Source organism: Lissotriton vulgaris, chromosome 5, assembly GCF_964263255.1.
Source record: "Lissotriton vulgaris chromosome 5, aLisVul1.2, whole genome shotgun sequence".
NCBI lineage: Eukaryota > Metazoa > Chordata > Amphibia > Caudata > Salamandridae > Lissotriton > Lissotriton vulgaris.
In genome coordinates, this window is record NC_141693.1 from 1,956,602,011 (window position 1) to 1,956,626,713 (window position 24,703).

General features: G+C 47.0%; 2 pseudogenes; both read left to right on the top strand.

Moving 5' to 3' along the window:
• The first annotated feature begins 235 nt into the window (after positions 1-235).
• On the top strand, positions 236-18,801 carry LOC147717861 (fibroblast growth factor receptor substrate 2-like; annotated as a pseudogene).
• Positions 18,802-20,126: 1,325 nt separating this feature from the next.
• On the top strand, positions 20,127-24,088 carry LOC147717862 (fibroblast growth factor receptor substrate 2 pseudogene; annotated as a pseudogene).
• The last annotated feature ends 615 nt before the right edge of the window (positions 24,089-24,703 follow it).

The window sequence follows — 24,703 nt, forward strand, 5'->3', positions numbered from 1 at the left end:
ATCTCTCTCGCATGTAAATGCGACAGTTCAGATAATTCCAGGTCGCTAAAGGAATGGCTGGGGAGGCAGGAATTAGCAATTTTTATGTATATTGTATTCCTAAACAACCGTTGTTCTGCTCATCTCTAAATTAGATGAGCAGTGTCACCATGACTGTTCTAAGTATGGTGTTGACTATTAGGTGCCGGTGCAGAGCACCGGAAACCAATTAAGGCGATTCCGAATTCCACCACCTTTTGGCCCAGTGAATCTGTAAGAGGGGCCTCGGAGCCCAGGTCCGAAGCCAGCTGTAATTTGTACGAATGGGACCCGCGCTGAAACTGGATTTTTACATTACTACTGTTCTGCAACTTCATCTAGTTTTCATTCTGTGGCTGCGTAAAACCTTGAGATGGTTATGTGAATGACCTAAGCTACAAAAACATTTACCAACAACATTATTCCTCATATCAGAAGTGATACCTGGAATATTTTGTGTAATACTCCTTTCAGAGTTTCAGCATAACACTATTTCCATTGGTGCAAGACACTCTTCAGGTATCCTAAAAGGCTGCCTTCAAAGTTTCAATGTTGTTTCAAGGATCTATCATACTTACATTTTGCTTATCCTCAAGCTTCTGTCTGCACTTGGATGTCTTGCTAGAATTGTATCCTGTGGCTGAAGAGGTGCAGTCTCTGATGTCAGCCAAGTAAAGTTTCTTTAGAGGTATTCCAGCGTACAAACAATGGTATATTTTGAAGAATGACAAAAGTCCAGATGCAACTTCAGCGGCTAGGGCTATTAATGGACAGAGCTAGAGATCACAAGGTCTTCTAAAGAGGTCATGGGTAGCTGCTGTAGCTGTCCAGATAAAGAAACTATCCCAGATAACCATCAAAGCAAGTTTAAGGTCATTAATGTGGATGATGATGGTAATGAGCTGGGTTCTGGCATAATGGAGCTTACAGCTCCATCTTTCTGGAATGCCCTCCCATTGGACATAAGGCTTGCTTCTCCCTATACCCGTTTTAGATCCCTCCTCAAGACTTATCTGTTTCGCATTGCGTACAAATAAAATGTTTTCTTCCCTTCTGCCTCCTTTTTTTTTGCTGCTGTGCACTCCCTTGTCTTGCCCAGGCAGTGCCCACCATCCTTCTCTGCCCCAGCGCCAAGAAACTGTATAGTGTATGCTGCGCTTTACAAATGCCTTTCACATTGTAGGAAGGTAGATATCTGACTATGGTTACCCCCAAACTTTTTGCCTTGTGGTTACCTGGTTTTTGACATAGTTGGCCTGGGATCCTGCTATTCAGGGCCCCAGGCTAATTGCTCTCTCCTTAAAATGGACTCCATGTACCTTAGGTGCATACACAATTGGAACTGGTTCACCTTATTGGCCCCTGTAACAGTGTACCCTAGGTACCCAGGGCATAGGTGTTTCCAAGGCCTACCAAGGGCTGCAGCATGTATTGTGCCACCCCTGGCCTGGCCTCCATATTTGACACAACTGGCTGATCACTCAGCTGGGGTAAGTTGGTGTAATCACCTCTTACTTAGGTACAGTATGCCTGTGCCTAACCCTAAACTGGACACATATGTTCCTATCAGCCACTCCTATGGAAGGCCTCATCAATCCTGGAGGCAGAGTGCTTGGAAATATGTGAGATGGTGCTCTAGCATGAGCTGAGCCTGTCTGCAGCTGTCGGGAACCACTCCCTAAGCTGTTCCGGGATATTGCCATACCATATACTCTTAAATGCATTATAATCCTCACGGTTAAATGCTATCTTTGGTTTGGCTTTATCAAAACATGTCGAGTAAGGTGTCATACGAATTGGAATACTATACCCTCGACAGTTCTGTCGACGGGGATAGCATTCCACCCTTCTAGAGGGACACGACATGTGTGTAGCCTTAACCCCGGTTAAAGTTAACCAGAGCCTCAGCATCACAAAATGGATGCTGCCACCACAGACACAAGTCTGGCCTCCTGCTGCTGACCGAAACTCGGCAGATGGTGGCCTGGACAAAGGGTTTCCTGCCTTGGGAGGTGCGAGCACCACCCCAGACAGGGTTTTGTGTATTGGGTAGGACAGGGCTGAATAGAATCAGACATGCCCGGGGCACACAAGGTGTCCCCGTGCATAAGCCAGTCCAAACCGGTCCTGGGACTTTCCAGACCCAGGCCTGGCGAGGAGCTGGACAAAGGAAAGGGGGTGTAACCGCCCCCCTTCCTGGATCCTCCCAGAGGAGGGACCTAGTAGGTGATCCACCCCTCAGATTGGGAATAAGAGCGGGAGCAGTGCCATTGCACGGCAGATCATCCTGAATCAACTTTAAACAAAGAAGAAGACTGGACTTCGACATTCTGCTGCTCAGAAGACTGAAGAGAATCTCCCTTGTGGCCTAGGAGTGGCCACCCTGTGAACACAGGCACCAACCAGCAACTCGACGTCTGCTTTGCCGCCGCCTCCCGCCGGAGCCCGAGCCCAGAGTCTGACAAGAACCAGACTCCCAGACCTTTCACAGCCCGATCCACAGTTCCTGCAAAGAAGGGACCCGTGGAGGCACCGAGTGACGTGAGACCGGACCTCTTGAAAGACGCTCGAACAGCTGACTGCGCAGCATCTGAGGCATCCTCGACGTTGTGCTTTGGGGACTGAGAACCCCCACTACCGAGCATCACTTGCACCGAAGATCAGCCCCCCCAGCATCTCCACGATCTGCGTGGGGCCCTTTTGCATTGCGCCACTTGACGCGCCATCCCGGCCACTAGCCACGTGGTCAGCGGCCATCTTGGCGACGAAACCGACAAACTACACAGCGGGTCTGGTTGCTCCAGACTTGCCCAAGCTCCTGTGAAAAGGGGCACTCGCTCTGACCTTGCTGGTCCGAGTGTTAAGCATCTTTCGATTCCTGCGTGGCTTGCATTAGCCAAGGCCTGTTTGCTTTGATCAGGTCGACGACACCGCCAACAGCGAGAAGCCTGCGTGGGACAGCTCGTGACCGACTCCTGGATGTCCTCGACCCCCGGTGTCCACGTGGCTGCAGAGAGAAGCTACATGACAACGCCTGTTTGCACCCGACATCGCCTGGTTCCAATCTGGTTCCACGGTAGTCACTGGCTAGTGGCTTTGAACAGTGTCCCCTCTGCTCTCAGGTCTTCACCTCTTCAGATCCACCCTTGGATCCACCGGAACTCTTCACATCGAGCCGCCTGCAGCATCTTCAGCTCCAAGCACCATCGACCAGCGTGACGAAACCCGACACTACTTCGACCCTGTGCACCCGCTTCCTGTGGGTGAGGTAACTCAGCTCCGCCGGTGTTCCTACACTGGTACACATCTCAAGGGCCTGTGTCTTAAGTTTCAGCGTTCTAGGTCACTCGGAAGGTTCCTAACTATCTAACTTTGTACTTTTTACGCACCATAGACTTTACATTGGAAAGTGCGTGCACTTTGAACACTGCACCTGAGTCCCGTGGGCCTTTCCCGACTTAATCATTGCTAGTCTCGAATAGCTCCAGCGATTCCCAAGGCCCTAAGCCTGTTCACTTGTGGTAAATAAGTTTTACCTAATCAATTTTTCCATATAATTATCAATACAAGACAGCTCATTAAAATGAGAGGCAGAGTCCGTGGTTTCTGAGTCATACGGGCTTTAATATTATGCTTCGAAGCAAAGGATATCGGGTTCCATCACCACGCAGGTTCAGGAAGGGACATTCAACGTTTTATTAACATTACACATTATATATAGTAAATCGTTACACTTGAATCCAATACAGTAGGCGTAACAGGTGAAAAGAGAGAGATAAGAACACATGTGCGTAAGAGGAGGCGTGAAAAGAGGCGTACACATGGGCGTGCACTGTACATGTCAGAGACAACAACTGAAAACTATAGCCAATATTATTCCTAGGAACGACAACAATTTCCATCCCCAGGCGGAGACCACACTCCAGAACCAACCGGACCAAGTCCAGGAGCCTGGATTCTGATGCATCTGATGGGCTATTTTATGAAGCCGAGTTATGGCCTTATACACGGATGGTGCGTTATTTGGAATAAAAACACAACAACTGGATCCGATGACTCTACAAGCCCCGCCCCTATCTGCCAAGATGACGTCAAGGACAAGGCGATTTTGAAGAACAACAAGTCTCATAGCAGACTGTTCCTCGGTCAGGTTACCTAAAGCAGAAGCAGTCTCGTTCACTACTGCCTCAAGTATTCTTGTTAATTTGCGTATTTCCTTACTGTTCTGGACAGGACCTACAAAGAAAAAGAATCCTTTGTTGAAATCTGTATATTGCTCCCATGTTGTTTCGGTCTGGTCGACAATCGGGGTCTTGATCTCCCTTCTATGTCTTACATGAACGAGATGTGGATTTCTGTGATAATCGGGCGGGGCTAGAAAAACGGGTGGCAACAGGAACGCAATATAGCACGTCCCATCCCAATCCAATGGCAGACGTACATAGGCTGTCTGACCACATATGAAATAAGAATGGCGAGAAGCTTTGAAAGTAGACTTTCCTTTATCACTGAATTCGACAACAGTATTACAATCACTGTGTCCTAAATGTACGGAGCCATTCTTTCTGACGCATAATTCACCTCTCACTGGTAGAACTGTAATAGACGGCAAGTCCGAATTAGTCTCGGACTGGACGTTCAGGATCATGAGGTTGAGGGAGAAGTTACCTAATGCATATACTTCATTTTCTAGATCGGTCCCAGTCCTTTGTGGGAGACCGTCTGCATCTGGGAAACATGCTTTATTCATGACTGTATTCAGGTTCCCCCATATCCAATTGCCTTGGGAAACTTTGGACTTACTATCTAGGGAGGACATTAAAGTAAACCATGCACCACATGAACCATTATGTGTGAACGGGTAAGGAAAGAGGGGCAGAGCTCCCTTGTACTTCTGATAGGGAGGGAGTCGGCCACATATCCAACAATTAGTGGCATTGCTGGTTTGGTGTGAATGATGTAACATACGGATGAATGTATTGTTGCGCATTGCTAAACGATAGGACAATTCATGGGGAGGCAGGTCGCTGAAAGTGTGCTCCACAGTGTCATTAGAGGAAACATGTACATTTGAGTCAAGAGGAAAAAAGATGTGTAACATTAAACTTATACAGATTATCGTAAGACTCAGAAGAAACATTGAGATCAAGGCGATTATGCAACCGCTGTGCAAAACTTTACAGTGTTTTTTCCATTTCTCGTTTCGCCTATCTCTCTGACTACTGGGGTCTATTCTATACATGTCAGAAACCTGTCTAACCGCTTCACCCAGGGGGACTTAAACAATTAAACTCTGTCTGACTTACTAGACCTCAGCTTCTCTCGATACTCCTCTTGGGGAGTTTTCTCTAGCAGGGGGAGTTTAGTATCAGTCTCGAGAAAGGCGCTGTCCTTAATAGGCAGGTCTGGACACAGTCCGTGAACTTTTTTCACATGGCTCGAATGAAGCCATCCCTTTCTCCCCTCAATTTTAACTGCAGTTCTTGTAGATAATAAAACCAATTTTGGCTGCTTCCATCTGGGTTCCAGCGGACTCTTCCGATCGAAATTCCGAATCAGCACTAGATCTCCCGGGCGAACTTCATGTGGCTTTACTTGGGTGTTGTCCGGGAAGGCAGCCGCGACCTGTGAACGACAAGATTGTAGTGCAGACATCAAGGAGGCCAGGTAATCTGTCAGCATACAACTGTCAACATCAGTAATTCTACGGGGCATAGGCGTCCCCCACATATTCGGAGGCCTCCCAAAGACCACCTCATACGGGGATAGCCCTGTCCTGGAATGAGCTACCATTCGCATGTAAAAGAGTGCAACTGGCAAGGCAACTATCCAATCTACTCCTTTCTCGGCACAAATTTTTGCAAGACGGGTTTTCAGGGTCTGATTGTGTCTCTCTACGAGACCTGCGGCTTCAGGATGTCGGACACAGTGAAACTTCCATTGGTAACCTAACAAAAGTGAAACCTGTTTCATGAGCTCGGACGAGAATGGCTGTCCATTATCAGAGTACACGACACGGGGCAAGCCGTATCGTGGGAAAAATTCACGAACCAGCTGCTTGGCAGTGGTCGGGGCAGTGTAATCTGGGACTGGATATGCTTCTGTCCATCGGGAAAGAGCACATACAATTACAAGGACGTACTTGAATCCTCGACATCGGTCCATCTGGATATAATCCATCTGGAGGACTTCAAAAGGCTGGTCAGGAGGATGAAATCCACCCTGTTCCACGGGGACACCTTTTCCAGGATTGAACTGACAACAGATCATGCAAGTACGCACTTTCTGTTTTGCTGCTGCTCGTAAGTGTTTGTTATACCAGAGGTTCTGTAAGCTGTCTAACATGGCTTTCTCTCCTAAGTGTGCTGGACTATGTGCTGTGTTAATGATTATTTGAACCATAGAGTCGGGGAGGAACCATGTGGCTCTTCCCTTCGTCATCCATCCCTGATCTGTTTGGATCCCTCCTTGTTCAGTCCATTTCTTGATTTCGTCTGGTGTAGCATGTGTTTGTATGTCGAGTACATCTAGAATGGGATCCTTAACCGTCAGGCAATGTGTCAGTGTAGTCCTTGTCATGTCAGTCGGGATAACTGTCTGAGCTGTGAGTTTGGCTGTACGATCTGCCAGGTCGTTACCCTGGGAAATACTGTCAGTGACTTTGGTATGTGCTTTGCATTTCATAATGGCTATGGCTGTAGGCAAGTGTATTGCTTCTAACAGGGCTTGAATGAGGGGACCATGCTGGATCTTGGTACCGTGAGAAGTTAGGAAACCTCTCTCTTCCCAAAGGACTCCGAAGTCGTGAACGACTCCGAATGCATATTGTGAATCAGTGTATATGTTTACTTTCTTGTTCTTGGCTAGTATACATGCTTGGGTCAGAGCTATAAGTTCTGCAGCTTGAGCAGATAGTGTGTCAATACGATGCGTATCTAAAACTTCGGTTTCAGTGGTTACTGCATAGGCGGCCACTAACTCTCCTGCGTTTGTTCTCATACATGAACCATCCACGTAAAGTGTCAGGTCTGGATCGGGTAATGCAATGTCTGTCAAGTCTTGTCGGGGCTTAGTTACTGTATTAATGACTTCTACACAGTCATGTGGTGCTGGATCTGTTGTGTTCGAGGGTAACAATGTGGCAGGATTAAGTATGTTGCAGCGTCTGATTTCTATGTGTGGCTGGAACAGTGTCAGTTCATAACCTGTCAGTCGTGCTATGGTCAAGTGCTGAGTCTGGGTCCGGTTCAGAAGTACTTCCACGGAATGTGGAACCTGTACTGTCAAGGGATGTCCTAACACTATTGAATCGCTTTGTCTGATAGCTAGAGCTGTTGCTGCAACTGATTTTAAACACGCAGGCAGAGCCTGGGCTACTGGATCCAATGTACTGGAAAAATAAGCACAAGGCTTATGGTGTCCTGCTTGATCTTGTGTGAGAACGGACAACGCTGTGCCATCGCGTTCTGTGACAAAAAGTGTAAAAGGTTTGCTGTAACATGGTGTCGCTAGAACTGGTGCTTGACATAAAGCTTTCTTCAAGTCATTAAAAGCTTGTGTATGTTCCTGAGTCCAAGGGAGGACAGTCGAAGTCGCTGCCTCCTGTGTTGTCAACTGAATAAGTGGCTTGGCTAGAAATGCATATTGGGGAATCCATTGTCTGCAGTACGAAGTGAGGCCAATAAAGGCCCGTACTTCCTTTTGAGTCTTTGGTTGTGGCAGATGTACTATTAACTGGATACGATCTGGTGTCAACTGTCTTCCCTCCTTGGACAGCAAGTGCCCAAGGTATACCACTTGCTGGGCACAGAATTGGAGCTTCGAAGGGGACACCTTGTGCCCCTTGTCGGCAAGGAAAAACAAGACTGTCAGTGACGCGCTCTCGCAGTCACGTTCGGTCCGTGCTGTGATCAGTAGATCATCAACATATTGGAGCAGAGCAGTGTCAGTAGGCATGTGAATACTGTCTAGTTGTCGTTTCAGGGCTTGGCTGTAAATACTGGGACTTTCTGTGAACCCCTGAGGTGCACGTGCAAATTTAAAACTTCGGCCATTCAATGAGAATCCGAACAAATATTGGCTTTCCGGGTGAATGGGAACACTAAAGAAAGCGTTCTTAAGATCAATTACAGTAAAGAACGCTGCTTCGGAATCAATGGCAGTCAGTAGTGACGAAATATCTGGGACCACTGGGTACTGTGGTACTATGCATTTGTTGAGTTCTCGGAGATCGATCACAAGCCTATAAACTGGAGGTGCATTTGGGTCAGTTCGTTTAAGAATCGGAATGATCGGAGAATTACATACATTGGAGTCAGTTTCTACGACTACTCCCTGGGCAATGAGTTCATCAATTATTTTCAATAAGGCTGTTACAGCCTCGGGGGGCAATTTGTATTGTCGGATACGGGGTAGTACAACACCTTGTTTGAGTATGACACGATAGGGAGTAATGTGCATACAACCTACATCAGTTGGACCTTGCGCCCATAAATGCTGTGGAACATTTTGCAATCTGACATCAAAATCTCTCAAAACATAATGACCCTTAAAGTCACGAAGGAACAGTCTCACTCCTTCCGGAGAACAACATATAACAGCTCCTAGAGCTTTCAGTGTTTTAATACCAAGCAGGTTTTCAGGACATGATTTGGTAAGCAATAAATCTGTAGTACGGGACAATGGATCAACTGCAAGGAGAACTGGCTGTGATACTTCGTTAACAATAGGTTTTCCTGAAAATCCAAGGGAAACATTCTGTGAGCCTGAGAGGGGTGCCCCTGGAACCTCGTCATGACTAATGGTAGTTCTGCTCGCCCCCGTGTCAATCAAAAATTTTCTGTCTTTCCCTAATACCTGACTACGTACATAGGGACCATCTTGATCTACAGGAACCTCGATAAGGGGCAAGCCAACCTCCCTCTCTAGGCTGTTTCATGTGTACTGCTGATAATCGGGGTAATCTGACTGTGCATACTGGTACATTTGTGACGTGACATGTTGAGTGGCAGCAATAGGTTGGGGTTGGGGTACAGCTACTGTCTGTTGCTGTACATGCTGTGGAGGTTGCGGATTCTGTGGAATATTCTGTTGAACGTGTTCTGGTCTAGGCGGACGTGGTCTTTCTTTAGTTTTGCCTGTAGAAATATTGTGTCTGAGAACGGCACAATCACTTATATAGTGCCCTGGCTGCTTGCAATAATTGCAATTCCCTTTAACAGGACCTGTAGAATGACTAGTCTGTGTGTTCTGCGTGTTACCACCCTTCTGACCATTTGCTGGTACAGACTGGGCAACTTGTACTTTCATTTTCGTGTCTTTCATGCGTCTCTGTTCATGATCGTGTTCCTCTCTAATCCTGTTCTGGTGGTACTGTAACATCTGTAACATTTGGGAAGGCGTATTAGCTTGCCATGTACTTTCTACTTTCAATACTCTGTTTTTAACCTGGGGCAAAGAATTCTCGACTAATTTGGTCACAAAAAGATGTGGGAAAGACTCGCTACTTGTTTTCAGGCCACTATTGATAATGAAACATTTCTCGAATCTCGAATAAAAATCACTAGTGTCTTCGTCTTGTTTCTGTTTGCAGGCTGAGATCGCATCCCAGTCTTCCTTTTTAACTGTCAATAATCTAGGCAAAACCTGTACTAGTAATCCTGGTAGTGCTTTAGCTTTATCCGCAAGACCTAGACCTGGGGTACGTCTATTTTCCTCGTTTTCTAATTCAGTCCAAATAATCTTTTTATCTCCCACCTCCCATTCTTTTTCTTTCAGTTTTTCGTATATCCCTGCTGGCAACAATACTTTTAGCATTTTAAGAATATCGGGATACGTATAATCTCCCATAAGTAACATGTCTTTTAATTCACGGTGGAAGCCTGCAGGATCTTTATCGTGACAAGGTACGATTTTCTTCATTTCCAATAATTCCATTTTAGTCAAAGGAGTATATACGAATACGCGTTCAAGTGTATCATGTCAAGTCAAGTCAAGTCAAAAGATTTGTATAGCGCGTTACATACCCAGAGGGTCTCAAGGCGCTTGAAGAAGGGTGGGGAGTTACTTGTCGAATATCCATGTTTTGAGTTGCTTTCTGAATGCTAGGTGGTTCTGAGTAAGGCGAAGGTGAGTGGGAAGTGAGTTCCAAGTTTTAGCTGCTAGGTAGGAAAAGGATCTACCTCCCATGGTGGTTTTGTTTATGCGAGGTACAGTGGCAAGGGCTTGGTTGGAGGATCGTAGCTGGCGGGAGGGGGTGTAGAAGGATAGTCGTGTGTTGAGGCATTCAGGTCCGATTTCGTAGAGTGCTTTGTGTGCGTGGGTTAGGAGTCGGAAAGTGATTCTCTTATTGACAAGGAGCCAGTGGAGGTTTTTCAGGTGACCAGAGATGTGTTCTTTACGCGGGATGTCTAATATGAGCCTGCCTGAGGCGTTTTGGATGCATTGTAGTTTTTTCTGGAGTTTTGCGGTGGTGCCGGCGTAGAGGGTGTTTCCGTAGTCCAGTCGGCTCGTGACCAGAGCGTGGGTGACTGTTTTTCTAGTTTCGGTAGGGATCCAGCGAAATGTTTTTTTGAGCATGCGAAGAATGTTAAAGCAAGATGAGGAGACGGCGTTGACTTGTCTGTTCATCGAGAGTGAGGAATCCAGGATGACGCCCAAGTTCCGTGCGTGGTCCATCGGGATGGGTGCTTGTCCAAGGGCCTCTGGCCACCAAGAGTCGTCCCAGGCGGAGGGGGAGGTACCTAAGATGAGGACTTCTGTTTTGTCCGAGTTCAGTTTCAGACGGCTGTGCTTCATCCATTCGGCTACTTCTTTCATTCCTTCGTGTAGATTGGTTTTGGCTGTGTTAGGGTCTCTGGTGAGTGATAGGATCAGTTGAGTGTCGTCTGCGTAGGAGATGATGTTGAGGTTATGTTGACGTGCGATGGTCGCGAGGGGGCTCATGTAAACGTTGAAGAGGGTGGGGCTGAGAGAGGACCCTTGGGGTACGCCGCAGATGACTTCAGTAGCCTCTGACTTGAATGGTGGAAGGCGGACTCTCTGGGTTCTTCCGGTGAGGAACGAGGTGATCCAATCCAGTGCTTTTCCTTGGATTCCGACGTTTCTGAGGCGCTGTAAAAGGGTGCTATGACAGACTGTGTTGAAGGCTGCGGAGAGGTCGAGGAGGATGAGGGCGACTGTGTCTCCATTGTCCAGTAGAGTCCGAATGTCGTCTGTTGCTGCGATGAGGGCGGTTTCGGTGCTGTGCTTGGCTCGGAAGCTGGATTGTGAGGGGTCGAGGGATTTGTTGGTTTCGAGGAATGCGGCGAGTTGGTTGTTGACAGCTTTCTCGATGACTTTGGCCGGGAATGGAAGGAGTGAGATAGGGCGATAGTTTTTGAGTTCGGTGGGGTCAGCTGTGGGTTTCTTCGAGAGGGCGCTGAGTTCGGCATGTTTCCAACTTTCCGGGAAGGTTGCGGAGTTGAGGGAGCAGTTGATGACGTCTCGGAGGTGCGGTGCAATAATGGAGTCTGCTTTGTTAAAGATATAGTGAGGGCAGGGATCTGTGATGGATCCTGAGTGGATAGAGTTCATCAGACGGATGGTGTCCTCAGTAGAGATTGGCTTCCAGTCATTGAGGATGTTCAGGGGGGGAGGAGGTCCTGCAGGGGAATGGGTGGGTTGATCTCCGGGTTGGTTGTCGAAGCTGTTGTGGATGTCTGCAATTTTGTTGTAGAAGAATGAGGCTAGGGAGTCGCAGAGGGCTTGAGAGGGGGTGATGTCGTTGGAGTTGGCTGATGGGTTGGTGAATTCCTTGACGATGTTGAATAATTCCTTGCTGTTGTGGGCGTTGTTATCTAGACGGTCCTTGAAGGCTGCTTTCTTGGCATTTCGGATGAGTTGGTGGTGTATGCGGGTGGCGTTTTTGAAGGCGTCCTTGGTGCTGGTGGTTGGGTCTTTTTTCCAGGCCTTCTCGAGGGAGCGACAGAGTTTCTTGGATTTCTTAAGGTCATCGTTGAACCAGGAGGCCTTCTTGCTGCCTAGTTTGATTTGTTGTTTTTTCAGTGGTGCTAGGATGTCGGCGCTGTTGGCTAGCCATTGGGTGAGGTTGGTGGCTGATTGGTCGGGGTTGGAGGATTGGGCGGGGGGCTTTTGAAGAAGCGATGAGGAGATCTGGTCGATGGTGATTTTGTTCCAGTTTCTTTGCAATGTGGGTCGAGGGTGGTTGTTGGATGTAGGCTTGTTGTAGGTGAAGTGAACGCAGCTGTGGTCCGTCCAAAGGAGAGCTGTGGTGTGGCTGAAGGAGACATGTTTGCTGGAGGTGAAGATAGGGTCGAGTGTGTGACCTGCGATGTGGGTGAGGGTAGTGACAAGTTGTTTAAGTCCGAGGTTTGCGAGGTTGTCCAAAAGGGTGGTGGTGTTGCGGTCGTTGTTCTTTTCAAGGTGAAAATTGAGGTCTCCCAAAAGGATGTAGTCCTCGGAGGGGAGCGCGTGTGGAGTGATGAAGTCCGTGATGTCTTCACTAAATTGTGCGCGGGGTCCTGGTGGCCTGTAAAGGAGGGTGCCTCTGAGTGTGGTCTTGGGGCCGATGTGGATCTGGAAGTGAAGGTGTTCAGAGTTGGCGAGATTGACGTCTGAGCTGGTTGAGATGCGGATGGATTTCTTATGGACGATAGCGATGCCTCCTCCTGTGTGGCCGGTGCGGTCCTTGCGAATGATCTTATAGTCTTCCGGGATGGCAATGGTGATGTCTGGGGCTGAAGAGGTATTCATCCATGTTTCTGTTAGGAAGGCGACGTCCGGAGAGATGGTGTCGAGTAGATTCCAGAGGTCAATGGCGTGTCTGTGGACCGAGCGGGTGTTGAGCAGGATGCATTGTAGGTGGTTGGGGGCGGATAACTGTTGTGTGTTCGTGGATGAGGAGTTGTTCTTGGTGCCGTCGAACTTGCAGGAGTAGCAGGAAAAGGGTCCATGGGTGTGTCCAGGAGCGGCTTGGACGCAGTTGGGGGAACGGCCGGGGTTAAGGGCTAGGAGGGTGGTGGCATCATAAGTAATGCGGGAGGGGCTGGGCGCGGTCCAGGCGCGGACGGGCGTCCGAATTGGATGTACTTCTCGTAAGGGGTTCTGTCTATCTAAGTGATATGGCTGTCTTACTGGGGGTGGAACGGAAACAAGACGTGGAGTCAGGAATGTTCTATATTTGTGACGTTGTTCTAGAATAATATCAATTAAATCAGTACCTAGACCTCTCCATCTTCTCAGGAGTAAATCTTGCAATAAATTATACAAAGGACCTGGATCGGATTGCTGATTTTCATATAGAGTGATGAGATGTTGGGTCATGTATATACCAGCTAGTCGCTGTTCTTCTGGAATAAGGCTTAAAAATGTTTGTACTACTAAATCATCATTATATATGCTGTCATCCCCGGCCCATTGAACTGCTGACCGGGCTAGTTCCTGATCACGTAAGGTATTAAGTTCATGATAACCTATTCTTTCTTTCAGTATTTTATCAGTAACTTGAAAAACATGTTCAAGAGAACATTGCTCTGGTATCGGGGAAAGGAATCGTTTTTTGTTTTCTGAACGAACGGATCTGTCAAAAGTTCTATCAGAAGGATACTGTTTAGGGAGTTTCACTCTACCTACGTACGCTATTGTACCCGGAGTCTGATTCTCTACTGGTGTTTCTATTTCTTCCTCCTCTGAGGATTCATTCTTGTCTGACCCGGCTTCCCTTTCAGCCTTCTGTCTGGTATGTATTGCTACTATTTCCTTGCGAATCTTTCTGGACATGGCATCTATACACGTTTGTTTATCATGTTTACAGTCTGCAATATTTTGACCCCATTTTGTCAGTACATCCATCTCTTCCTGAACAACACCTGTCTGATCTTGTTCCCTTATCAAACAATTAATCAAGAATCGTAATATAAAACCTTGTGTCTCAACTTTCTGATATGCCATGGCTTCACGAATACATTCTGGTCTTTCACCTGTCCTAATAAAATGATATATATTATCTAGATGTTCTGGCATTTCTGGTAATAACATCAGATAATCTGTAACACGTCGTAGACGTAACGAAGCTAACATCATGTCTTTTGTCTTGCCTGGTACTGGATCATATCTACAATCAGTAAGATACTGTTTAAGTTTTTCTTGAGGCATCGCTTTCGGAGTACGCTGTGATGCTAAGTCTCTCATTGTCACTCGATGTAATTGTGGCGGGTGTGAAATTGGCCTCCTACGGCACCTCCTGAAGCAGAACCATGAGCATGACTTGACGTCATGGTGTGTGGGAGAGGTACATGTATCGGGGACTGACTCTGGGTCGCATCTGTCGAAAAAGGATTATGAGGGCCGATAGTAGGGGAACCAATAGCAGGGGAAGTGACAGTAGGTGCGGGAAGTGAATCTTGGCGTGGAGGGGTCGTGGCTAGAGCAGCCGGAAATTGCTGCGGTACATTATTAGCTGGTTGTACGGGTGCATTGGTATACTCTGGAGCTACATCATCTAAATAGGAAGAAAGGAAAATGTCTGCTGCGGTCTTTTTGTGACGGAGTTGGGTCGGAACCAATGGTGGTGGCAAGCTACGGGCTACTTCTGGGGTCGCCTTGGGCAGGCCCTCGGTTAAAACTGGATACATGCCTGTAATGAGTGTATTCCTTTGGCGGTCTAATTGTTCTGATCTGACCTGTTCTCCTTCTTCTATTAACTCTTTTTCTCTGGCTTTTTCGGATTCTTCTCTACTTCTCTCGGCTTTTCTGAGTTCTTTTTCTGTTCGCCTATGCGATTCTTTACGCCACAATTCTATGGCATCTTTCTGGGATTGTCTGGCTTTCTTTTTCCATAATGCTTCTTCTACTCTCATGATGCACTCGGCATCCCATGTCCCTGAGGCAGGCCATCTAAACTTCTCTTCCAGATTCTTGGTGTACTCCACCCATAAGTCTAAATACAGCACAGCATCTAAGCCGTGTTTGTGGTACATAAAATATCCTGGAGTGTCCCTAGGTGGGACAGTAACTGCTTCTTCTAGAATCCCTTTTCTAGTACCTATCTGACGTAATTTTGAAAACAGCGGCATGATCGGATCCCTTCAAACGTGGACACAATAAAACACAGTAATGAATAGCAGAACAGTCACTCATACCACAACATTAAATCATATTGAAGACATGTTATCTGATACATAGAAAACACATAAGAGCCAAACGGAAAACGTTAGTTGCAACTCTAGATACTGGATCACTGAATTACTAGACTAGATGCACTGCTAAAACAGTACAGACCGGTCCCATAAAGAGACACGTCGGACCGTATCCACCTAAGTGAACACGTACGGACCAGGCCTGGGTACCCAGACCTGTCTTTACCGAGCACAAATTAATGAACCCGTCTAGATGCGTTCCCAACAACGGTACTCACCGGGAAGCAAGAAACTGAAGGCCTCGGAACGGAAACTGGACTGGACTGGACTGCGTCAGGTGACGATTCTCCTACGCATGCGCTTCGGAACAGGCGGGCCTCTGGACACCTCGGACCTTGCTCTCTCGTCTAGGGCTCTGGTCGGGATCCTCCGCATTCCTCACCGCCTCGTCTGGACGCCGGACCGCAGTCTCCGTCTCCCTCGTGGACCCGAGGGAAGATGGCGGGAAAACCCGCAACGTGCACGGTTTCCGTCGGGGTTGTGGAAGGGGTCAAAGGCCGCGTGACTTCACCGGCGTGTGGGGAAGGGGGGTACCTATTCGGGCGCCAAATTATGTGGTAAATAAGTTTTACCTAATCAATTTTTCCATATAATTATCAATACAAGACAGCTCATTAAAATGAGAGGCAGAGTCCGTGGTTTCTGAGTCATACGGGCTTTAATATTATGCTTCAAAGCAAAGGATATCGGGTTCCATCACCACGCAGGTTCAGGAAGGGACATTCAACGTTTTATTAACATTACACATTATATACAGTAAATCGTTACACTTGAATCCAATACAATAGGCGTAACAGGTGAAAAGAGAGAGATAAGAACACATGTGCGTAAGAGGAGGCGTGAAAAGAGGCGTACACATGGGCGTGCACTGTACATGTCAGAGAAACGTCACAAGATACGTCACATGTCGGTGGAAGCAAAGTGAGAAGTTGCAGAATCAGCAGAAACCCTTCGCCTATATGCGCGCGCAACTAGTATGACGTGAAACTGGGGGCTTTGACTTTAGCACTAGTGGAGGAGACTGGTGTCTGGAGTGTTCAGGGCAACCTGTACCTATAGCATATCTGATATCTGTTGTTTGGAGGATGTAGTGTCTGAAGCAAAGGTCTCTCGGGCAGGGGCCTTTCAATACCGAATGCTAGTGCATGCATACGTGTCTTGGTGCAATGCGCGGAGCCATGGGCCTACCATGGTAACGGGTTCAGTAAATCACTTGCAAGGAGGACAGGAAGGCCGGGCCCTTTGCTCTGCAGCCGGGAATATGTTTACCCATTTCACTAGACAGGAATGTGTTTTCGAGGAGGCTGAGCAGATACCGGTAGGCAAAACATGAGTTTGGCAGGCAGTCCAGGCCGAGCCGGCCACCGCCGCACTGGCAGGAAGTAAGGCAGGGGTCAGGGATGCGTGCAGCTTTCGGAGACAGGAGAGATGAGGCAGAGAGGCCTCGTTAAGGGCCTAGCTTGACTGGGCCAGGAAACATGGAGAAAACGTGTGCGAATTTCAGAAGTGCACCACATAAAGACGGTGGCACCGTATGCCTAGGAACATAATTAACGGGATTTCTTGGTATGGTTGGATAGCTAACATGTTAAGGATGGACGCAAATGTACTTGCGTCTCTCTAGCATGTACAGAACGGATGTTACACGACATACAAGGCACATGGGTGCATGAATAGGGTGCGAGTTGGGGGACACTTTGGCTACCTGAAAATTTCTATTACCTCACACTTCCCAATTGGTATCTCTGATACCACTTTCTTAGTATATGGTTTAGGTGGCCCCTAGGGCTCATCCATATTGGGCAACTTTTGTGTATTTTAAACTGTCTTGTGATTTAACGCTTGTGCTTCTGTGCTCATAAAGAGTCCAGGGGATTTTATAGTTAATAAATCAATATATATTTTCAATATATATCTGTGTGGTGTCCCTTTCATTTGGTATTCAAGGGGGTTGTGTATGGTATAACAGCTGGCTTCACATGCCTTTCAGAGTTTAGCATAAGACTGCTTTGTCCACGTTACCACTAGGATAACTGGTCTACAAGGTTGAATTACAACCAATCATCATAAGGGTTGCTTGGCATGGTACAAAGTGATCACTAAGAATTAGTGAGCATTATATACCAGGCCAACTTCTCACATTGGTAGGCCAACTTCTCACACACATCACATCACATCACAGAGTCGGAGCTGATCCTATACAACCGCAAACGTGACTCTGTGACATGACCATACTTGTGTCTGCGCTGCTACGGTTATGACTGCAATCTCTTCTCCTTTGAAAGTGGTCGAAGATGCCAAACTGGACAAGGAATATTTGCATTTAAGTGTGCCCGAGCAGAGGAGCTGTTCAACATGCTGCAAGAGATTATGCAAAATAATAGCATAAGCGTGGTGGAAGAGCCCGTGGTAGACCGGAAGCAACAGTCTGAGTTGGAAGTTCCTAGAACTCCTCGAACACCAATTACACCTGGCTTTAGTGGACCAAATCTACCTAATGGGTACCCAAGATATCCATCTTTTGGAGATGCATCACTCCATCCCTCCAGCCGGCACCCCTCTGTTGGCAGTACACGCCTTCCTTCAGTTGGAGAAGAGTCTACTCATCCATTGCTCGTTGGAGAGGAACAAGTGCATACGTATGTTAACACCACAGGTGTGCACGAGGAGCATAAAAGCTGAACACCTATTATGCCACCTCTTCTTCCACCTTTGGAGCAGCAGCTTTCTAATGCTGAGAGCTGCCAGCCGCGAGGAGACCAGGCCTGTGTTCAGGACAATGGCCCACAACTTCTCATGGAGGCTGATGCAGCGAAGTTAGTTTTAGGGCCGACTCCTGTTCAGCGCCAACTAATGGAAAAATAAAAACAAGAGCAACCTGGTGGGGATACGGTTGGTGGAAGTGCCAGCGCTGCTGTAAATGCTTCCAGTAGTAACTGGGACACTGGTTATGACAGTGATGGGCGCAAAGAGGCCTTTTCTGGCAGTAAACTTGTTTATGAAAATGTAACTGGTGTCAGGAGTCGTCGACTAGCCTCTGCTGGTGTTTCAGAGACACAGAATGTCAACAACTCTGCTCAAAGGAGAACTGCTTTGCTAAATTATGAAAATCCACCATCTCTTCCCCCAGTTTGGGAAGCTCGTAAGCCTAGTAGGGATGAAGAGGATAGCTTAGGACCAAAGACCCCATTTGTAAATGGATACCATAGTAACCTAGATCCAATGCATAATTACGTCAACACCGAAAATGTAAATGTACCATTGAGTGCTCACAAAGTGGAATATTCAAGGCGTAGGGACTGTGCGCCTACAATTTTTTATCTTTGATGTACGGCGCCCCAGTTTAGAACACCGGCAGCTTAACTGCATACAGGTAGACTTGGAAGCTGGAAGTGACTCGGACAATCCCCAAACTCCCAAAACGCCTACCACTCCACTCCCTCAAACGCCATCCAGGCGCATAGAGTTGTATGCTGTCATAGACATTGAAAGGACTGCTGCAATGTCCACCTTACCGAAAGCACTGCCACAAGATGACGGGGCTTCTCGAAAAACTCGACACAATAGTACAGGTCTGCCAATGTGAGCCTGGGTAGCTTACACTAAAGTATCAGAGGATCATTGTCATTTGCACCTTGTCATATTGTTTTTGGGTTCGGTTTCGTTTTTCTAAAGAATGCTATGGCTAAATCTTTAACTACTGTTGTAGACAGGTAGAATTTTCCCCAAATATTTTTGGTTGTTGAAAGGTACCTAATGTTGACCAAAAAAGAAAAAATTAAGTGCCAGTGCTGAGCACCAGAAAGAACCGGCTCAAATTAAGTGTTGGTCATGACCCAGCTCCTTATGGGAACAGTCCAGCCCAAACTGCCAAGTCCGGTCCTCCATGAACCAGAAACAAACATCCTGGGACCGATTTCGGGGTAACACCCCTCATCAGCCAGGCTAGCTTGAATCCAGTGGCTCAGTGAGCAGGGGATCCATGTCTGGGCATACCCTTCCAACTTAGGCTGACAAAAGCAAAAGGAACAAATGATGGATGGAATGCTGAACAATGCAATGATTTGCATATGGCTGGGTCTAAACTGGGGTGGCGAAGTGAGCTAAAGTACAAAGGATTTAACCCAGATCTCTTGACTGGGGTGAATATTTTTTGCTCTGCATTCCAACCATCATCAAATTTGGATAGTACAACATGATAGTATTCCTGGTCAAATAATCAAATGGGAACAAATGATACAATAAATACATATATGGTATCCAAAAAAGAACTTGTCCCCCTGCCATATAACATGTACGCTCTCCTCTCATGCAATCATTACATACCAGATATACTCATACACACTACACAATTCATACTGTGAGTTCCAGCTCCAAGGTGGTATATGCATTTGGTCGAGTGGGAGGTGCTTTCGGGCATATATATTCACAATTACTCAGCATTCCGTTCATCATTTGTTCGCAGAGCACTTTGAACAATCTAACACAGGAGAATTAGCCGACAGCAGCAGAAAGGTAAACAAGACATATGCCTGGTAGCAGGTAAACAGAGTAGATTCATGAGAGAAGCATAGTTACATCATGAACGTGTGCCTCATGGCTCAAGAGGATGGTGACGTAACAAAGGAGAAAGGTTACTACAGAGAGCAGACTGACGGAAATGAGCCACACTTTGCGTTGTTTTAGCTAGCTCTTACTCCTGAGGAGAGAATTTATCCATGTTGGATTTTGGAATTGTAGGGTTTTGTGGGACAAGAAGATGCAACACTTTGGAGGAAGTTGTCATGCTTTTGGGTGGCTTCAAAGTGAGATGGGGTGATTGGTCCCAATCCTTTACTGGCCGTATTTGATTGATCAAAATATGGAGATGGTGCTTGTCCTCGACAGGGGGAGACCCCTCATCCCCTAGCCATGAGAGAATTCCAAGAAAGAGTCAGGATAAGCCAAGAATTGTCGTTTTACATGGAGAAAATTCCAATACAAGGTATGCAAGATAGAGATTTTTATTTTTATGTATTTGTGACTCGCTTCAAGGGCTCCGAGTCGATCGTAAAAGAGGAGTAACAGCCAACATGTGTTTCGCCCCCTTTACAAGGCCATACAGCCTGGGGCTTCCTCAGGGCTGTACACATCAACATTAAAATGAGCAAAGGGACCAACAAAAAAAAACTAAACATACAGAGATAACTGATAATGTGCAGTGCGCAGGGTGCCAAAAGTTCCTCAAGCACATATGTATGACTCTTTCTTGGGATGCTTTTGGGTGGCACCCAGCATCTCATTTGTCAGAGGTGCTACCCTGCTTCTCGCCACAGAATACTGAATAAATATCTGAGAGCTGCATAGTCTCTCAGATCTGCTGCCTGAAACTACAGGGAAAAGAAGGACTGCCCTGCTGTAATCTGGATTTTCACCCAAAGGCCTGCACTCTGACTGACTGCACCTGCTACAGTCCTGGGGACTGTACCTTGCTTCAAGGACGGTGAAGGAGTGGACTCCCTGTAAACTACTAGTTAACAGAGCCCACCTGCATTATCTCCACCACAAGACTCCAACTTGGAGTGTGTCCTGTGGACCTTTAAGGATTTGTCCAGGTGCATTGTGGGAATTGTGGTCCACACATCCCAGAGACCATCTAGGAGATTCTAGACATTTTGACTGGTTTCTTGGACATAAAAGGAGACCTTCAGAAAGCACCTCCTGAAGTTTGGAGAACTTGGAAAAAGCTGCATAAGGTGACCGACCAGACAGCGAGAGTCAAGCCGACTACCTACAACCGCAACGCGGTCAGGATTACAGGTTCGTCCTGCTGAAAGCTCCGGAAAGTCAAGCCGGCTAACTCTCTCCAAATCTGGCCTGCAGTAAGAGGCTGAGGGATGCCGAAAGAAAAAACTCCAGAAAAGTGTCTAAGTGTGAAGGTAAAATGTTTTACGAGGGCCGCCCGATTAGTGTATCCAACCAGGGCTTCATTGTGGTCAGTCTCAAACTTTGACTTTTTCCCGGTCAAGGGCGAGCAGATGTCCCAAAGTGGTGCTATAGGTTTGTAAGCACTATAAAGAGGCTCCTCCACTAGGGCGGAAAAAAAAGAGAGAGATAAGAACACATGTGCGTAAGAGGAGGCGTGAAAAGAGGCGTACACATGGGCGTGCACTGTACATGTCAGAGAAACGTCACAAGATACGTCACATGTGGGTGGAAGCAAAGTGAGAAGTTGCAGAATCAGCAGAAACCCTTCGCCTATATGCGCGCGCAACTAGTATGACGTGAAACTGGGGGCTTTGACTTTAGCACTAGTGGAGGAGACTGGTGTCTGGAGTGTTCAGGGCAACCTGTACCTATAGCATATCTGATATCTGTTGTTTGGAGGATGTAGTGTCTGAAGCAAAGGTCTCTCGGGCAGGGGCCTTTCAATACCGAATGCTAGTGCATGCATACGTGTCTCGGTGCAATGCGCGGAGCCATGGGCCTACCATGGTAACGGGTTCAGTAAATCACTTGCAAGGAGGACAGGAAGGCCGGGCCCTTTGCTCTGCAGCCGGGAATATGTTTACCCATTTCACTAGACTGGAATGTGTTTTCGAGGAGGCTGAGCAGATACCGGTAGGCAAAACATGAGTTTGGCAGGCAGTCCAGGCCGAGCCGGCCACCGCCGCGCTGGCAGGAAGTAAGGCAGGGGTCAGGGATGCGTGCAGCTTTCGGAGACAGGAGAGATGAGGCAGAGAGGCCTCGTTAAGGGCCTAGCTTGACTGGGCCAGGAAACATGGAGAAAACGTGTGCGAATTTCAGAAGTGCACCACATAAAGACGGTGGCACCGTATGCCTAGGAACATAATTAACGGGATTTCTTGGTATGGTTGGATAGCTAACATGTTAAGGATGGACGCAAATGTATTTGCGTCTCTCTAGCATGTACAGAACGGATGTTACACGACATACAAGGCACATGGGTGCATGAATAGGGTGCGAGTTGGGGGACACTTTGGCTACCTGAAAATTTCTATTACCTCACACTTCCCAATTGGTATCTCTGATACCACTTTCTTAGTATATGGTTTAGGTGGCCCCTAGGGCTCATCCATATTGTGCAACTTTTGTGTATTTTAAACTGTCTTGTGATTTAACGCTTGTGCTTCTGTGCTCATAAAGAGTCCAGGGGATTTTATAGTTAATAAATCAATATATATTTTCAATATATATCTGTGTGGTGTCCCTTTCATTTGGTATTCAAGGGGGTTGTGTATGGTAATACAGCTGGCTTCACATGCCTTTCAGAGTTTAGCATAAGACTGCTTTGTCCACGTTACCACTAGGATAACTGGTCTACAAGGTTGAATTACAACCAATCATCATAAGGGTTGCTTGGCATGGTACAAAGTGATCACTAAGAATTAGTGAGCATTATATACCAGGCCAACTTCTCACATTGGTAGGCCAACTTCTCACACACATCACATCACATCACATCACAGAGTCGGAGCTGATCCTATACAACCGCAAACGTGACTCTGTGAAATGACCATACTTGTGTCTGCGCTGCTACGGTTATGACTGCAATCTCTTCTCCTTTGAAAGTGGTCGAAGATGCCAAACTGGACAAGGAATATTTGCATTTAAGTGTGCCCGAGCAGAGGAGCTGTTCAACATGCTGCAAGAGATTATGCAAAATAATAGCATAAGCGTGGTGGAAGAGCCCGTGGTAGACCGGAAGCAACAGTCTGAGTTGGAAGTTCCTAGAACTCCTCGAACACCAATTACACCTGGCTTTAGTGGACCAAATCTCCCTAATGGGTACCCAAGATATCCATCTTTTGGAGGTGCATCACCCCATCCCTCCAGCCGGCACCCCTCTGTTGGCAGTACACGCCTTCCTTCAGTTGGAGAAGAGTCTACTCATCCATTGCTCGTTGGAGAGGAACAAGTGCATACGTATGTTAACACCACAGGTGTGCACGAGGAGCATAAAAGCTGAACACCTATTATGCCACCTCTTCTTCCACCTTTGGAGCAGCAGCTTTCTAATGCTGAGAGCTGCCAGCCGCGAGGAGACCAGGCCTGTGTTCAGGACAATGGCCCACAACTTCTCATGGAGGCTGATGCAGCGAAGTTAGTTTTAGGGCCGACTCCTGTTCAGCGCCAACTAATGGAAAAATAAAAACAAGAGCAACCTGGTGGGGATACGGTTGGTGGAAGTGCCAGCGCTGCTGTAAATGCTTCCAGTAGTAACTGGGACACTGGTTATGACAGTGATGGGCGCAAAGAGGCCTTTTCTGGCAGTAAACTTGTTTATGAAAATGTAACTGGTGTCAGGAGTCGTCGACTAGCCTCTGCTGGTGTTTCAGAGACACAGAATGTCAACAACTCTGCTCAAAGGAGAACTGCTTTGCTAAATTATGAAAATCCACCATCTCTTCCCCCAGTTTGGGAAGCTCGTAAGCCTAGTAGGGATGAAGAGGATAGCTTAGGACCAAAGACCCCATTTGTAAATGGATACCATAGTAACCTAGATCCAATGCATAATTACGTCAACACCGAAAATGTAAATGTACCATTGAGTGCTCACAAAGTGGAATATTCAAGGCGTAGGGACTGTGCGCCTACAATTTTTTATCTTTGATGTACGGCGCCCCAGTTTAGAACACCGGCAGCTTAACTGCATACAGGTAGACTTGGAAGCTGGAAGTGACTCGGACAATCCCCAAACTCCCAAAACGCCTACCACTCCACTCCCTCAAACGCCATCCAGGCGCATAGAGTTGTATGCTGTCATAGACATTGAAAGGACTGCTGCAATGTCCACCTTACCGAAAGCACTGCCACAAGATGACGGGGCTTCTCGAAAAACTCGACACAATAGTACAGGTCTGCCAATGTGAGCCTGGGTAGCTTACACTAAAGTATCAGAGGATCATTGTCATTTGCACCTTGTCATATTGTTTTTGGGTTCGGTTTCGTTTTTCTAAAGAATGCTATGGCTAAATCTTTAACTACTGTTGTAGACAGGTAGAATTTTCCCCAAATATTTTTGGTTGTTGAAAGGTACCTAATGTTGACCAAAAAAGAAAAAATTAAGTGCCAGTGCTGAGCACCAGAAAGAACCGGCTCAAATTAAGTGTTGGTCATGACCCAGCTCCTTATGGGAACAGTCCAGCCCAAACTGCCAAGTCCGGTCCTCCATGAACCAGAAACAAACATCCTGGGACCGATTTCGGGGTAACACCCCTCATCAGCCAGGCTAGCTTGAATCCAGTGGCTCAGTGAGCAGGGGATCCATGTCTGGGCATACCCTTCCAACTTAGGCTGACAAAAGCAAAAGGAACAAATGATGGATGGAATGCTGAACAATGCAATGATTTGCATATGGCTGGGTCTAAACTGGGGTGGCGAAGTGAGCTAAAGTACAAAGGATTTAACCCAGATCTCTTGACTGGGGTGAATATTTTTTGCTCTGCATTCCAACCATCATCAAATTTGGATAGTACAACATGATA